We start from the raw sequence: 14,546 nt of genomic DNA on the forward strand, positions 1-14,546 counted from the left end.
TCAAAGGGACAATCGCCAAAAATTTCCCTAACATGGGAAAGGAACCACTCACTCAAATCCAGGAAGCACAATTAGTACCATATAAAATAAACCCAAGGAGAAAAACCCCCAAGACACATATTTATCAAACTGACAAAAATTAAAGACAAAGAGAAAATATTGGGAGCAGCTAGAGAAAAGAAGTAAATAACAGACAAGGGAACCCCGATAAGGTCATCAGCAGATTTTTCAGGAGAAACTCTGCAGGCCAGAAGGGAGTAGCATGATATACTTCATGTGATGAAAGGAAAAAAACTCTAACCATGATTACTTTACCCAGCAAGGCTCACATATAGACTTGAAGGAGAAATCAAAAGATTTATAGATAAGCAAAAGCTTAGATAATTCAGTAACACTAAACCAACTTTACAAAAAATACTAAAGGAACTTTTCTAGGCAGAAAAGAAAGGTCACAACCAGAAACAAAAATACCACAAATGTCAAGGCTCACTGCATATATACAGTAAAAGTAGGAAATCATCCAGGCACAAATAAGCTACCAAAATCAGAAACCATGAGAAGAGGAGGGTACAAATCTAGGACACAGGGGATGCACTTGCAATTAAGAGACCAACAACTTAAAACAATCTTGTGTGTGTGTGTGTGTATATATATATATATATGTATATATATATATATATATATATATATATATATATATGAACCTATATCAAAGATTCAGGGCAACTGCAAACCAAAAGTCTACAATTGATACACAAACAAATAAGAAAAATCAACTCAAATACAACACTAAAGATAGTCATCAAACCACAAGAGGAGAGAACAAGAGAAGGGAAGAAAAAAGAGCAAGAAAAACAAATGCAAAGCAATTAATAAAATAGCAATAAGAACATACATATCAATAATTACCTTAAATGTAAATGGACTAAATGCCCCAACCAAAAGACATAGATTGGCTGAATGGATACAAAAACAAGATCCATATATATGCTGTCTTCAAGATACCTACTTCACTTCTAGGGAAACATACAAATTGAAAGTGAGAGAATGGAAGAAAATATTCCATGCAAGCAGAAATCACAAGAAAGCTGGAGTAGCAATACTCATATTAAACAAAATAGATCTTAAAGAATATTATAAGAGAAAAAGAAGGACGTTACATAATGATCAAAGGATCAATCAAAGAAGAAGATATAACAACTATAAATATATATGCACCCAACATAGGTTTACCACAATATATAACAACCTTAAGAGGAGAAATGGATGATAACACAATAACAGTGATGGACTTTAACACCCCACTTATAGCAATGGACAGATCATCTAGACAGAAAATCAACAAGGAAACACAGGCCCTAAATGAAGCATTAGACCAGAGGGACTTAATAGATATTTTAGGACATTCCATCCAAGAGTAGCAGAATACATTCTTCTCAAGTTCACATGGAACATTCTCAAGGATTTATCACATTCTGGGCCACACATCAAGCCTTGGTAACGTTAAGAAAACTGAATCATATCAAGCATCATTTACAACCACAACGCTATACAACTGGAAATCAACAATAAGAAAAAAACTACAAAAAACACAAACACGTGGAGACTAAACAACATGCTACTAAACAACCAATGGATCACTGAAGAAATCAAAGAGGAAATTAAAAAATATCTAGAAGCAAATGACAACAAAGATATAACACTCCAAAACCTATGGGATGCAGCAAAAGCAGTTCTAAGAGAGAAGTTTATAACAACACAAGTCTACCACAGGAAATAAGAAAAAGCTCAAATAAACAACCTAACTTTACATCTAAAGCAGCTAGAGAGAGAAGTACAGACAAGACCTAAAGTTAGCAGAAGGAAAGAAATCATAGAAATCAGAGCAGAAATCAATGAAGTAGAAATGAAGAAAACCATAGAAAAGATCAATGAAATGAAAAGCTGGTTCTTGGACAAGATCAACAAAATTGATAAACCCTTAGCCAGACTTATCGAGAAAAAAATGAGAGAGAACTCAAATCAATAAAATTAGAAATGAAAACGGAGAAGGGACAACGGATATCATAGAAATACAAAGATCATAAGAGACTACTACATGCAGCTATACGCCAATAAAACAGAAAACCTAGAAGAAATGGACAAATTTTTAGAAGAGTACAATCTTCTAAGACTAAACCAAGATGAAATAGAAAAGATGAATGGACCAATCGCAAAACTGAAATTGAAACTATGATTAAAAAACTTCCAACAAACAAAAGTCCAGGACCAGATGGCTTTACAGGCGACTTCTATCAAACATTTAGAGAAGAGCTAACACCTATCCTGCTGAAACTATTCCAAAAAATTGCAGAGGAAGGGACACTCCCAAATTCACTTTTTTTTTGTCTTTTTGCCATTTCTTGGGCTGCTCCTGTGGCACATGAAGATTCCCAGGCTAGGGGTCTAATCGGAGCTGCAGCTGCCAGCCTACACCAGAGCCACAGCAACACGGGATCCGAGCCACATCTGCAACCTACTCCACAGCTTACGTAACACTGGATCCTTAACCCACTGAGCAAGGCCAGGGATCGAACCCACAACCTCATGGTTCCTAGTCGGATTCATTAACCACTGCACCATGACAGGAACTCCCCAAACTCATTCTATGAGGCCACCATCGCCCTGATACCAAAATCAGGCAAAGATACCACAAAAAAAGAAAACTATAGGCCAACTTCACTGATGAGCATAGATGCAAAAATCCTCAACATAATACTAGCAAACCAAATCCAACAATACATTAAAAGGATTGTACAGAATGATTGGGATTTATCCCAGGGATGCAGATTCTTCAATATCCACAAATCAATCAGTGTGATACACCACATGAGCCTCTCAATTAAGAAGACTTTGATGATATCCAACACACATTCCTGATAAAAACCCTTCAGTAAGTGGGCATAGAGGGAACCTACCTCAACATAATAAAGGCCATATATGACAAACTCAGAGCTAACATCATTCTCAGTGGTAAAAAGCTGAAATAATTCCTGCTGAGATCAGGAACAAGACAAGGATGTCCACTCTCTCCATACTATTTAACATAGTTTTGGAAGTCCTAGCCACAACAATCAGAGAAGTCAAAGAAATAGAAGTAAAAGGAGTCCAAATTTGAAAGGAAGAAGTAAAACTATCACTATTTGCAATGACATGATACTATACCTAGAAAATCCTAAAGATACTACCAGAAAACTATTAGAGCTCATCAGTGAATTTGGTGATGTTGCAGGATACAAAATTAATACACAGAAATTGACTGCATTTCTATATACTAACAACAAAAGATCAGAAAGAGAAATGAGGGGAATAATCCCATTTACCATCACATCAAAAAGAATAAAATACTTAGGAATAAACCTACCTAAAGAGATAAATGATGCTTACTCTGAAAGCAATAAGACACTCATGAAAGAAATCAAAGGTGACACAAGTAGATGGAAAGATATACCATGTTCTTGGACTGGAAGAATCAATATTATCAAAATGACTATACTACCCTAGGCAATCTACAGATTCAATGCAATCCCTATCAAATTACCAGGGATATTTTTCACAGAACTAGAACAAAATATTTTAAAGTTTGTTTGGAAGCACATAGACCCAAAATAGCCAAAGCCATCCTGAGAAAGAAAAACAGAGATGGAGAATCAGGTTCCCTGACTTCAGACTATACTACAGAGCAACAGTCGTCAAAACCATATGGTACTGGCACAAACACAAAAATATAGATCAGTGGAACAGGATAGAAAGCCCAGAGTTAAACCCGCACACCTACAGTCAACTAATCTATGACAAAAGAGGTAAGAATATCCAATAGAGAAAAGACAGCCTGTTCAATAAGTGGTGCTGGGAAAACTGTACAGCCACATGTAAAAGAATGAAATTAGAACAGTTCTTAACACCATACACCAAAATAAACTCAAAATGGATTAAAGACCTAAATATAAGACCAGATACTCTAAAACTCCTACAGGAAAACATAGGCCAAACACTCTCTGACATAAACCACACCAATATTTTCTCAGATCCACCTCCTAGTGTAATGACAATAAAAATAAAAATAAACAAATGGGACTTTGTTAAACTCAAAAGTTTCAGCACAGCGAAGGAAACCCTAAACAAAATGAAAAGACAACACACAGAATGGGGAGAAAATATTTGCAAATCAAGTAACTGACAAGGGATTAATCTCCAAAATTTATAAACAACTTCTGCAGCTCAATACCAAAAAAACAAACAAGCCCGTCAAAAAATGAGCAGAAGATCTAAACAGACAATTCTCCAAAGAAGACATACAGATGGCCAAAAAACACATGAAAAGATATTCAACATCATTCATTATTAGAGAAATACAAATCAAAACCACTATAAGATACCACCTTACACCAACCAGAATGGCCATCATTAAAAAAAGTCTACAAACAACAAATGCTGGAGACGTTATAGAAAAAAAGGGAACCCCATTACACTGTTGGTAGGAATGTAAATTGGTGCAACCACTGTGGAAAACAGTATGGAGATTCCTCATAAAACTAAAAATAGAAGTACCACTTGATCCATTAATCCCACTCCTGGGCATCTATCCAAAGAAAATCATGACTTGAAAAGACACATGTACTCCAATGTTCATTGCAGCACTGTATACAATAGCCAAGACATGGAAAAAACCTAAATGTCCATCGATAGAGGAGTGGATAAAGAAGATGTGGTACATATACACAATGGAATATTACTCAGCTATTAAAAGGAAAGATATAATGGTATTTGCACTAACATGGATGGACATAGAAATTATCACGCTAAGTGAAGTTAGCCAGACAGTGAGACACCAACATCATATGTTATCACTTAATGTGGAATCTAAAAAAAGGTCACAATGAACTTCTTTGCATAACAGATACTGACTTGCAGACTTTGAAAAACTTATGGTTTCCAAAATGAGACAGGTTGGGCGTGGGGGGATATGCTGGGGGTTTGGGATGGAAATGCTAAAAAATTAGATTGTGATAATTGTTGCACAACTATAAATGTAATGAAATTCATTGAGTAATTTAAAAAATGGAAAATAAATGGTTGAGCAATGAGGTCCTGCTATACAGGGAACTTTATCCAATCCCTTCTGATAGAACATGATGGAAGATAATATGAGAAAAGGAATGTATATATACCTATGACTGGGTCACTTTGCTGTGCAGCATAAATTGACAGAACATTGTAAATCAACTATACTGTAACAAAAATTTAAAAAATTTACAACGACAACAAAAATAATATGTGGAAGCCAACACCTGTGTTAGAAAAATTTAACAAGAGGTCAATCTTTGCCCTGGTATACATCCATATCATAAAACCCTGATCCTTTTGGAATCCAACTTTATTGTCATATTTACCAGTTGATACCATTTTCTTCTTAACCCTCTTCTTGAAAGCTATTGCATGTGGAAATGACACATCCTGCTTATAAGGAAGTTTCCAGGAGAGTGTTGATTCTTAAGGGTTGTATTCATCTCAGTAAAACCAATCCATCAACAATATAATCTAAAATTTCTAAATTGGTCATATAAATAATGTTATCCATTATATGATATCTTTTCCAGATCACTTGATCTGATTTGAGATTTTTTTTTTTTGAAAGTCGCTATAAATTGATTCTGGTATTACAACTATACTGGATGAGCCAAGTGAATAAAGTCCACTTTTCCTACTATTTGTATTTGTACAGTGCTTAAACTACCTAACTCAGACATTAGAGCTGAGAGGTATCCAAGGACAAGCATCTGAGTCCAGATTAATATGTTGTGTTCAAGCATCCTCATGCTATAAGGCTTATTTTTATATTACGGAAAATCCCATTTTTCTTTTGCAAATATACTATAAGTCCTGTTTAAAGGTACATGGACCTGGGTGAATATTTACAAGAGCCCTCCAGATTTAATCTAAAAGTATTAGCCTTTCTGCTGTGTGCTTATAGTACAACATAATAACCAGATCGACTACAATTAGGGCCCTGAATTAAAGACAAGAAATGAGACATTTTGACAGCTCAGGAACATTGCATTTCACGGGGCTCTGTACACAGTGAGGTAGCCCAGGTGTTCCTGTAATTGCAATACAATGGGAAAATTCAGTGCTCAATGGCCTTCAGAGTCTCTTGTGTGATGGGGTGTGAAGATCGTGTGTCAGCACTATCTCACTGCCATGACATGACACACAACTAAAAACACTTTGGACTTTTGGCTGTCCTAAATAAGGACAGTCATGTATATTGGGTTTCTTTATCATGCAGCCTTAGTTTCTGTGACTACTTACATGTCTTTTTACAAATACAGAAAGAAATATTTTCAGAGCGCTTGCTGACAAAAATTTACATTGTAATATCTTCCTCTTCTCATGTTAAAACAGTGTGCCTGGGACATCCTGTTGTGGCACAGTGGTAACAAATCCAACTAGTATTCGTGAGAACACTGGTTCAATCCCTGGCCTTGCTCAGGTGGTTAAAGGATTTGGACTTACCGTGAGCTGTGGTATAAGACACAGAGACAACTAAACCACATTCTTTTTTACTCCAATATATTGTTAGATATAATTTTTGCAGATTAACTAGGAAACTGGCAGAGAAGGGGTACACGGTTTTTTGTTTTTTGGGTTTTTTTTTTGTCTTTTTGCCATTTCTTGGGCCACTCCGGCGGCAAATGGAGGTTCCCCAGCTAGGGGTTGAGTCGGAGCTTCAGAGCTGTAGCTGCCAGCCTACGCCAGAGCCACAGCAACGCAGGATCCGAGCCGCGTCTGCGACCTACGCCACGGCTCACAGCAACGCCGGATCGTTAACCCACTCAAGGGCAGGGATCGAACCCACAACCTCATGATTCCTAGTTGGATTTGTTAACCACTGCGCCACGAGGGGAACTCCCTGGGTACACTGGTTTTGTTTGTTTGTTTGTTTTGTCTTTTCAGGGCCACATCACCGCAAATGGAAGTTCCCAGGCTAAGGGTCCAATCGGAGCTGTAGCTGCCAGCCTATGCCACAGCCACAGCAAGGCAGGATCTGAACCACATCTGCAACCTACACCACAGCTCACGGCAATGCCAGATCCTTAACCCACTGAGCAAGGCCAGGGATCAAACCCTCACCCTGATGGATACTAGTAGGGTTCATAACCCACTGAGCCACAACAGCAACTCCAAGAAACTGTCTTTTTTCTTTTTTTTTTTTTTTCCTTGTCTTTTCGTCTTTTTAGGGCCGCACCTGTGGCATATGGAGATTCCCAGGCTAGGGGTCTAATCTGAGCTTTTGCCACTGGCCTACACCAGAGCCACAGCAACGCTGGATCCGAGCCACATCTGTGACCTACACCACAGCTCACAGCAATGCCGGATCCTTAACCCACTGAACGAGGCCGGGGATTGAACACACAACCTCATTGTTCCTAGTCGGATTCATTTTCTGCTGTGCCATGACAGGAACTCCAGAACTTTATCTTTTAACCAAAAAGTTACAGTGGGCATCACTTTCCTTTCATTCCATAAGTATCATCATTCTCCTGCTCGAATGGCATAAGCCATGCTCCTAATCTCTGACCTGTATGTGACCTTGACTTGTGCATAGAATTATCTCTTTTCAGAGAGGGAGGTTGGTAGTGAGCAAAAGAGTAATGATTTGGCACAAAAGTCAACCTGCCCACCTCACACTACAGATTAAACTAAATAATTTTATTACCTTGTCTCTGGCCACTGATGAGTCATAATTCTGAGCCATGTTTTCAGAATGACTTCCATAATGGAATTATTTAATTGCCAATTTTTGTTTAGTTGATTTTGGCCCACCACAGAAGAACATAGTGGAAGACAGATCGCCACCGGAAGGAAGGATATAGTCCAAGAAAAACTAGAATGGCTATTTAAGACCTTGCATCTTTCTCCATCTCCATTGGTGTGAAATTCAATAACCTGACCAGCCAAAAGGGATAATTACAATATGGAGGAGAGAGAAAGGTCATGCTATGTCTCTACTGCTCAGAATCATCAAGGTTCCCAAAGGCAACAGCTGTCACCCCAGCGTGACACTTTAGATGGGCCATAATCAACCTTATATTGATTCCCAATGTAAAACTGAACCAGGCTGGTCCTTGCACTGTTCTCAACATGCCCTGTTGTCAAAGGTAAACCATTCATTCTCTACTGCCAAATTTGTCTTCCTTGGGGAGGGAACTCTTCTAGCTTTAGGAATCTCAGCCTTTCTTCACCCTCTCACTCACTTCTTTTCCCTGGTGAGGGATAATTTACCATTTCTGAGACTGGAAAGAAAAATTAGGCACCCCCATTCAGGCTCCTGTATCCTCCCTTGTGAACAAGCCTACCTGCAGGAAACACACATATCCCTCCTTTACTCCATGCCTTAAATTGTAAAGGGTCCTGCCCCAAAATGAAGCTGTAGGAGAGCGAGGCGCAATGCAATGGGAAGGCTGATCTTTGCTAACCAATTTGGGGATTTTCACTTTAGAAAACCCTTAACCACTAAGGAGCATTTTTTGTTTCCCTCTGCTTTACTACTGTCATATTTTTCGATCAGTTCAGAACACATAGAGGGAGCAGCGGTGCTATTTCAGGCTCACCTCAAAGACCACAGAACTATATTTGTTTACAACTTGGTGTTCCAGGAGTTTCTGCCATCTGGAAGGCACTTCCTCGTTCTTTTCACCTTTTCCAAATCTATGCATCATTCAAGCATTTTCTCAAGTCTTAACTTCAACCACAAAACTTTCCACAGAGTAGCTGTGATCTTTAAATAATGCAATATGTGTGTGAAAGCAACATGCCCCAAACGGTAGGTATATACTGGGTGTAACTTTTCTTTTCTCTTCTTAGTCATTTATGTTTGTTAATCTTCACCACAGTTCTGGTTTGAATATCAAGTGGTGCAAATTTCTAGAAATCAGTTTGATGATATGCCCAAAGAACCATAGAATTAACCATGCCTTTTGACTTAAAACTCTACTTCTGAGACTCTATGCTGAGTTAGAGCTTAAACTGGTAAATATTTATATACCAGGATAAATTTATGATGATCACTGAGGACATGACTAAGTAAATCATGGTAACACCATAAAATGGATTGTTATGCAACATTTTAAAATTATACTAGCAAGGATTTAAAGATGATACAAAGTATTTTATGCTCTTTTCCAATCTTGCCTCAGTGGTAATCCTTCCCCTTCCTACAAAATAATATAAAACTAAGTGTGCTGCTTTATTTTTCACTTCCACTCATATCATTTCTCAACATTGTATTTTAAGAGAATTTTTAAATATTTTCCATCATCAGAATCATCATCGTGATCATCATCTTAAAACGTAAAATTACTTGTGCTTATGCTAAAAGCATTGCCTCATGAGGCTTTCCTTACACTCTGCCTCCTGGAAGTTTACAGTCCTAGGTAAATGACTACCTTGGATAATAAAATCTCAATAAGCATTTCTGGAGTAATTGGGCGAATGTTCTGGACTAGTATATAAAAAAAAAGTCTGGAGTTCCCGTCGTGGCGCAGTGGTTAACGAATCCGACTAGGAACCATGAGGTTGAGGGTTCGGTCCCTGCCCTTGCTCAGTGGGTTAACGATCCGCCGTTGCCGTGAGCTGTGGTGTAGGTTGCAGATGCGGCTCGGATCCCACGTTGCTGTGGCTCTGGTATAGGCCGGGGGCTACAGCTCCGATTCGACCCCTAGTCTGGGAACCTCCATATGCCGCGGGAGCGGCCCAAGAAATAGCAACAACAACAACAACAACAACGACAAAAAGACATAAATAAATAAATAAATAAATAAATAAATAAATAAATAAATAAAAGTCTAGGTATCAAGTCATCATTCAGTCAATATCTGACTAAATAAAGAAATGAGCAGTCATCTCCTCTTGCTAATTGGATATAAATCATCCATTGTTTTTTCACTTTACTTCAGGAGACACTAATGTCCTGGCTTATGATTTCCTCAATGCTCGTTTTTTTTCATTTCTTGTATGTTCATTTCAGGAAATAATCACCACTGGACCAGGCATGATGCCCTCTGTGGCACCAGCTCTCATGCATGAGATGGAACAGAATGTCAGAATGAAGCAGGTAATCAAGTTACCAGTCGTGAACATAAAAGACATTAACTGTACCACTTCAGTATAGTTGTTCCACCCTGTCTGCATCTATTCAGCACAAAACATTTCTCTCTCTTAAGGTCCCTCGGAAACTGATGGATCATGTATGTCCAGAAACTTGACGTAAGTGTGCTCTTAGACCAAGATGTTAGAGAATCAGTGTTTTTCTTCTCTTAGATGGAAGCCACATGGACAAAGTTATCACCCCAAGAAGCTAAGTAGCCAATTCTTAGGTATATTCTGAAACCTACATTTTGAGACTTAAGTAAAGTTTAAAAATGTTAGATAGACTACTCAAATGTGTCATAACTCTTCTTATTTAAAAAAAGGAATTGCAACAGTTTTATGAGTCATTTCAACTGTAGTGGTATTAAGATGTTGTTGGTCTTAGAATTTTTTTTTGCTGCATGTTAATGTAAGTGACCACCAACGTAAGTAAAGAAGCAGACCCAAGTTCCTGTTGTGGCTCGGCAGGAAATGGATCCGACTAGCATCCATGAGAACGCGGGTTCGATCGCTGTCCTCACCCAGCGGGTCGAGGATCCAGCATTGCCATGAGCTGTGGTGTAGGTCACAGACATGGCTCAGATATGGTATTGCTGTGGCATAGGCCAGCAGCTACAGCTCCAACTGGACCCCTAGCCTGAGAACCACAGGTGCAGCCCTAAAAAAAAAAAAAAAAGAATCAGTCCATGCTGCATGGTGTAAAAATATGCACACAAGTATGATAATAAATTTGATTACCTTTATTAACCATGAATGACTATTCTATTTTTATTTCATTTGAATCTTTTTATATTATTATTGTACCTCTTCTTTGAATGTAAGAAAGTATTCTTTAAATGATACATTGATCACTACCAACATGGGTCAGATGACAAGGCCTAAATAATATGGCTCAATTTTGTCTGCTGCAGTGCAGGTGTCACAATGCCTGGCTGCCCACTCCCATATCAAGTTTACTTTCCCTTGCATCTAATCTTTCCCAGATAGCTCACCTATTTTCCTAAATAGAACCACATTAGTCATTAGCATCCAATAATCCAGGAAACTTTTTTTTTTTTTCAGATAAAAGGCACTTCCTAGAAGATCACAGCATTTGACTGAGCTTATATTTTCTATCTACTCAGGGTTCTTTTGAGCCTTAGAAAACCCTGACAAATCACCTTAAATATTGTCTATTGGATTACAAAAAAAATCAGCATGCGTTAAGAATAACTTCCAGTATTTAATCCAGTGAGTTAATCTTCTTAAATATTTAAATATTGATTTTTTTTTCATTTTCTGAAGCCCCTCCAAAATCTGAGATGCTGACCCACAATTATAAATTCTATACATAGTCTAAGCTTTTAAAAAGCTATTTACAAGACCTTAGTGAACAATTGTTCCATGACAGTATCATTCTTTGGAAAGCAGAAAAGACTTTCAGGAAAGCTCTATTAACATGAATTATTAGACCCTGAATATATCATTTGTGTTTCAGGTAGAATAGACTGAGATAGGAAAAGATCACCTTTGGAACAGAGTGATACTAACCAAATTCATGGAAGAATATATAAATCAGATACCAGTTTATTAATATACATTGAGAAGTTCAACTACCAAAGAAAGCAAATACTCATATTTGTTAAGCAATAAACTGTCTACCTGTGGGTGTATTTATTTACACTGAAAGATAAATTATCACATTATTTGGTCAGTATGGACACAGAGAAGGGAGAGTTAGACTATTTTTACGTTGGTATCTTCAAGCAATGTCCACTGTATGTAACCTTTTATGGTTAGATCCTTGAGTTATTGGGTTAAAAATTTCTTCTCTAAACAAAATGTAGGAAAAACACTGAAAAGTTATGACTACATTTCACTTTTTAAGACCACTTTCTCAATTTTTCTATAAATAGGAAATATTCAAAGGATCATATTTTATTGTGGGGGTCAGTTTTTTTTTGCGGTTTTGGGGGGCTTTTTTGTTTGTTGTTGTTTTTCTTTTCTTTCTTTTTTTTTCTTTAGTTTTTGTTTGTTTGTTTGTTTTGGTCTTTTTAGGGCCACACCTGTGGCATATGGAAGTTCCCAGGCTGGGGTCAAATCGGAGCTGCAGCTGCTGGCCTACACCACAGCCACAGCAAAGAGGGATCCAAACCAAGTCTGAGACCTACAACACAACTCCTGGCAACACAGGATCCTTAACCTACTGATCAATGCCAGGGATTGAACCTGCATCCTCAGTGATACTAGTTGGCGTCATAACCCACTGAGCCAAGACAGGAACTCCTAGTTTGGTTTTTACAGATACTTTTTTCATCAAGTACATTCTTGCTATACTGCTATATCTCTTTTTGGTAATTGTGTTGTGTTCCTTCTGTAGATTGCCTCCCTTTTTTGTTATATCAGTGCTTAATTTATTTTTACTTATTTATTTACAGCTCATATACCCTTAAAGATATAATAACATGACAGACATTTTCCTAGAAAAACTAATATAGTACATGCACACAAAATTTTGCACATTCTCTAAAGTGTTTGACAGGAATCCAAAAGTTGATTTATGTACTGCAGATCTGTCAAACATGGACTGTCTTACCTGTCTAAACCTGACCATACTTATTATTTTCAGAATAATAAAAAATTTCAGGACACAAAAAAGCAAACATACAATTTGACTTGTACATAATTCACCAGATTCAGTGCCAAGCCAATGCCTAGCTGTCATCTGAAGGCAGAAAGAGTCAGAGATGTTATCCAGTGTAAGCTACAGATATTCCTTGGCCTATTTGGAGGATGAAGGTGAGCAAGAAACAGGGTTTTATCTGCAGCTTCCATCAAAGGGAAAATCTGATCTTAAACCTCTTCATGCTTTATTACAAACGGGAGTCATGGATCATAATGATTCACCTCCCCTGGGGCTCTAAGGAACAAGGAAGGCAGGTTTTATCTTTTTCTATATAAAAATGGAAAGCCAGCAGACACAATTTTTAAATAGAGATCATTTCATCACTAGTCATTGGACAGTACATGTTCTCTTCCACCATTATAGTAATTCAGCCTGTTTTTAGAAAGCACATAAAGACCTTGATGCCTTGTGTTGAGGAAAAATATGCAATGGTCACTATTCCATTTATTTCCCAGGAAACTGTAGTTCCAGAGGATCTCCAGGCCCACACAGAAGACTTCTCATGGTCTCCCACAATAGCATTCCCAACAGAAGTGGATTTTTCTTAATTTTATTCAGACAGTAGAAGTTTGGGGAATATCTTATTGGATCCTTTTATTTCCCTTCATTTTCCTTTTATTAAAAAGTATTGGTGATGTGTGAATATATCAAATTAATTTTTCAAATGGTGCCTAATTTCCAAGTTGGTTAAATTGATGACTTTTCAGATGCTTCATATCATTCGAAGAATTAATAATAAAATATATATTTCTCTTCCCCTAAAATAAAATAAAATTGAAAGTTACAATATAAAAAACCTTAGTGGAGTTCCATTGCGGTGCAGTGGGTTAAGGATCTGGCATTGTCACTGCAGCAGCTCAGGTCACTGCTGTAGCACAGGTTTGATCCCTGGCCCAGGAACTTCCACATGCTGCATGTGCAGCCAAAAAAAAAAAAAAAAGATTAGGAAATGGGATTTGCATTGTCTCTGGAGTACTGGGAACTGGAGGGTGGGGTGGGGGCCAGTGTTCTTTTTTGGTCATCTCCAGCCATTTGGAGATCCTGGGACAGGGGTCAGATCCATCCAAGCTGCAGTTGCAACCTAAACAGAAGCTGCAGCAATGTTGGATCCTTAACCCACTGTGCCTGGCCAGGCATCAAATTGGAGTCATACCACACCCAAGACACCACAGATCCTTTTGGGCCACAGTGAGAACTCTGGTAAGTGGGTTAGATCCCAGCTTGGTGCAATGGGTTGAGAATCTGGCATTGAGCTGCTTCAAGGGTTGCAACTTCAGCTTGGTTGACTGGGGAACTCCATATGCCTGAGATGGTCAAAAAAAAAGAAGCCTTGGTGATGGGCGTGTGGTATAGGGCAATGAGACAGATATGTAACCTATTTGTAAATGCTTTTAGAAGACATCATGCTGGGTTTCTCTGCCTCCATCATAGCTATCACAGTCTTATTTATAGATTATCAACTTATATTTTTGAGTGTATTTAGTAACTTGTCTCTATCTCACCAACCTCATCTGTTTGGTCATTAATGCTATAACTAGTCTTTCTTTCAGGGGTCAGAAAGCTATATTCTCCCCTCCACACTTTAACTGGGTCTGATTTGCTATCCTTTTTGTTTTTGATTTACTGCTCTTTCTTTTAACTTAGCAGACCTAGAATTTTTCAGGCATCCAATTGCATTTTGTCTGTGAAA

This window comes from Phacochoerus africanus, chromosome 1, assembly GCF_016906955.1.
Source record: "Phacochoerus africanus isolate WHEZ1 chromosome 1, ROS_Pafr_v1, whole genome shotgun sequence".
Classification (NCBI taxonomy): Eukaryota; Metazoa; Chordata; class Mammalia; order Artiodactyla; family Suidae; genus Phacochoerus; species Phacochoerus africanus.